This window comes from Galeopterus variegatus, unplaced genomic scaffold (genome assembly GCF_000696425.1).
Source record: "Galeopterus variegatus unplaced genomic scaffold, G_variegatus-3.0.2 Scaffold5760, whole genome shotgun sequence".
In the NCBI taxonomy this organism is placed as follows: Eukaryota; Metazoa; Chordata; class Mammalia; order Dermoptera; family Cynocephalidae; genus Galeopterus; species Galeopterus variegatus.
The window spans coordinates 55,979-59,885 of record NW_007731871.1 but is presented as its reverse complement, the minus strand read 5'-3'; positions in this window follow the sequence as shown (position 1 = coordinate 59,885).

The window sequence follows — 3,907 nt, the reverse complement described above, 5'->3', positions numbered from 1 at the left end:
CCTCGGTGTTGCTCCCACACCTCGCTCAGCCAGTGAGCGGGAACCGGTCTGTATGCATATACTTTTTGATGTATTTTAGCAAGTGTCCATTGCTCCCTATAATTGTCAGTCCTCTTGAGGTGTTATGTGCCTTTGTGGAGGAATGTCTAAGATGTACATACACTGAGCTGTGTGAGGGCCCTACTAGTGCAGCATAGGGCCTGTTGTTATTTTGTCATATGCACAAGGGAAAGAGTACTTCTCAGTAATTGGCGAGGTAGGTGAATAAGGCTTCCTTTAAGATCATGGATATTAATCTAAAAGGTTTTTGGACCAAATCTTTGAGTCCTGTTAACTCTCCTGTACTCTGGAGATCCTTTATTGTATCTTGAGTATCCTGAACTCCCCATGTGTTATATCGAACAGTGTCTTGGGTGAGATTGACCCCAATCTGTCCCCATTCCCACCAGGGAAGTCCCTGACCATAGCCCAACTTTTTTGGAAGATACAAAACCAACAGGAGGAGTTAAAGTGTACTGTTGTGGCTGTATTGTTAGCGAGCACCCAGGCTGAATTAAATGGGGCATTGTTAGGAAAAGTTAAAGTGGGTGCTTGATTGAAAAAGAGCATACTGCAGACGATTAATCTCCCATTTATAGCCATTGGGTTGTTTAAGTGGGCAAGAAGTCCCTGAAATCCCCTTGTAGGTAGCAGTCCCAAAGAAGAGATAGAAGTGTGCCCTCAGAGGCTAGGACTTTGGCTGTGTTTGTAAGGAGAGATAGAATTAGATCATAGAAATCCCCTGCAGCTGCCACAGACATCAGCCAGGGGCAGCTCACAGCTGGGCGTATGCTGGCTGGAGTAGTTAAGCTTCTGTGGTTCTGGATTCTGACCTCTCCATGGGTTCCTCAGGTATCCTTGTCAGCCTGATAGAGGTAAACCTGAGAAGCTGGGAGCAATATTTCTCAGGATGTCTTGAGAGTTTTGAATTGAAGTCTAGTACCTTCTTTAATGTGGAAAAANTTTCTCAGGATGTCTTGAGAGTTTTGAATTGAAGTCTAGTACCTTCTTTAATGTGGAAAAACGAACCCAAGCACTTATACCAGAAGTACCGCCATACCCCAGGTCTCTGAATTGTCCATTGCATCTCCCTCCTTAGTAGACTCAGAACTTGGGTGAACAGGAAGGGAAGCCAGTGTGCTTGACAGCAGATAGACACTGTCTCTCTTCAGCAGTCAGTATACGATGGTGGTGAAGGAAAGTTGAAAAGCAGCTGCAGACCAGTGCAGACAAAGCACTTGCAAGCATCCCTGCTCCCATTTCCTGTGTGCCCCATTGCCAATCAATAGGTGGTCACACTTCTTACCCCAACCTCTCTCTACAAAGCCCCTCCTTCCTTTCCTGTCCCACTACACCCTTGAATGTGATTTATGCTAATGCTTTCAGTCTATGCAATGCTTCCTCAAGGAAGCCCCATGACAGCCTTCTCTGGCTCTGGGTAGGCTGTTTTTCTTGGGGAATACCCTTTCCCATTGCTACTGTAAAGGTACTTCAACCTTGAGTAGGGTGACCAGCTCATCAAGGTTTGCTCAGGACACTCTCACTTTTTCCTGTCCTGGGAAATCCCCCAGTCCTGGGCAAATCAGGACACTTGGTCACTCTAGCCTTGAAGTATTACTGGTTCCTCCAACTAAAGTACTAAATTCCTCTTATTTGAATCCGTAGAGCCCTTGGCTTCTATCTTGTAATACTGACTGATCATTCTCCACTCCAGCTGCACTCTTCCCCCTCTACCTCCACACACCTCCGTTGTAATATAATTTGAGGGAATTTGTCCTTTCCATCATATAATGTGTGTTTCCAGTGCCTACCATGTGCTTGTTTCTGGTGGGATACAAAATTCAGAAGATGAAAACCCTGTCCTCAAATAACTTAAAGTCTGTTTGGGAAGAGAAAGAAGAAAAGAGCAATAACCATACCACATGGTTGTTAACTATCCATGTTCTGAGAATATTCTGGGGAATTCAGTGGTGGGCATGAGCATTTACGATTACGGGTATCACAGGAAGTTGTGTAGAGAAGGGATCTGAGCAGAACCACAGTGGATTGGGGTTGGGAAAATAGGTGGGGCAGTAGGGAGCATATTGTGGGCGAAGATACTGTGCAAAAGACCTGCTGTGCAAGGACTCCTCCTCACTTACTGTTGTGTCCTTTCTGGATCTAAATATAGGGTTCAAAATTACTCAGTTATATTTGTCAAATTAAACTGGATGCATAACATCATTAGAAACTGAAGCCACCCCATTAAAAACTCGCCTAGCTTTAAACTTCACATGTGAAAACCAAATGAGCTAGATTTCCAAAGAATCCCAGAGAAATGCCATGGAGTTCTCCTAATTAAAATCCGAACTTAATTTTCAGGTGATTTCTTAGCTATGCAGCTGGAACTAAAGTCAGTCTTGAGTACCTGGAACGGACAGAACAGGTGGAGAAAGAAGCCATCTCTCTCCATGGGGGTTAACTGGGAAATCTCCCCTGAGGTATAGATGGGATCAGAGAACAAAGCCATAGGGAAGACAGAAAAGTCGTTTTGAATACAAAGTGATTAAACCACTTTAATTTTCTATGTAAAATGTTTTTCTTTCCAGTGACTCAAGGAGGTTGAGGTTGATAGCTTCTTACACGACAGATCACAAATTTGCAGTCATCCTTTGCATTTGAGAAGTAATTAAACATTTGTAAAATGACAGTTTTCAAATGAAATGTCTGACCAGAGTCTCCTTCAGAAATAATGATGTGGTTTCTTTGGCTGCAAGTAATGACAACGACGAAAGAGCCTCTCTCGCCCGTCCCCCCTTCCTAGCGGCAGTCTTTGGTGGCAAATGCTGCAAATGCTGCTCTCTGATTTTATTTTTCCCCAGGGCTCCTTGGTAGCCAACTATCCTTGAGGTAACGTAAGACAAACACCCCTGTTTTGCCATGGTTGCACCCCTTTCTCTCAGTGTGCTTTGTCAGAAACGATGACATCAATGGAAATGGGAAGCCCGGGGTTGCGCTGCCAAAGAGTCAACTGCAAGGGCTTTCACGTATTGCCTCATTTGGGGAAAACTCTAGCTAAAAGTAACTGGCGAGAGATTTACAACCAGTGTATGTTACAGATGTTTGACTCCTCCTTCAATGCTTTTGGCGGAGTTGCCTTATTGACCTCAAGAAACAGCTAAAGAAATCCCCCTCAATGTTAGCACTTTATTATATTATGGACAGGAGAGGTTGGAGACACAGCCATAGGTTACCTAAGCTAGTTTATAGTCTAACTGGGTGCTGGGAGAAATACTTTTTAAAACTGGGATATAGAATAATTGATTCTTACACACATGCATGGTTGCTTGATTCATGCAGAGCTGATTTAGTATTTTCCTTGCTAAATTTTTTTGAAAAATGTTATCTCAACCTAACCTGAATTCACAAGGACAAAGAAGTATTTTTTTGTGATGGTTACTACAAAGACAGACAAATGTCAGTACAAGGAAAAGAATAACTTGTGATGTTGATATTCATTTTTCATTTATTCTCATTCACTCAAAGTAAATTTGAGTACCTCCCATGTTTCCTGTACTGTGCCCAGCACCAGAGATACAGGCATGGATCAGACAGCTCCCAGGCACTGAGTAGGAGGGTAGGCCATATGTAAACCCACGCCATGAAAGTTCAGCATTAATGCAGAGGTGTGTGTGCAAGGGTGATTGCTATGGTCAAGTAGCACAGAGGAAGGATCAATTAACTATGCCCGAGGAATAAAGGAAGTTTTCTCAGATGAGTGGCATTCCAACTGATTCTTTAAAGGAAGAGTAGGAATTGGGCCCCAGAGGAGCAGTATGGATGAAGGGTGGTGCTGGACACCTGGATATTTACAGCCTGGTGGAGAAGA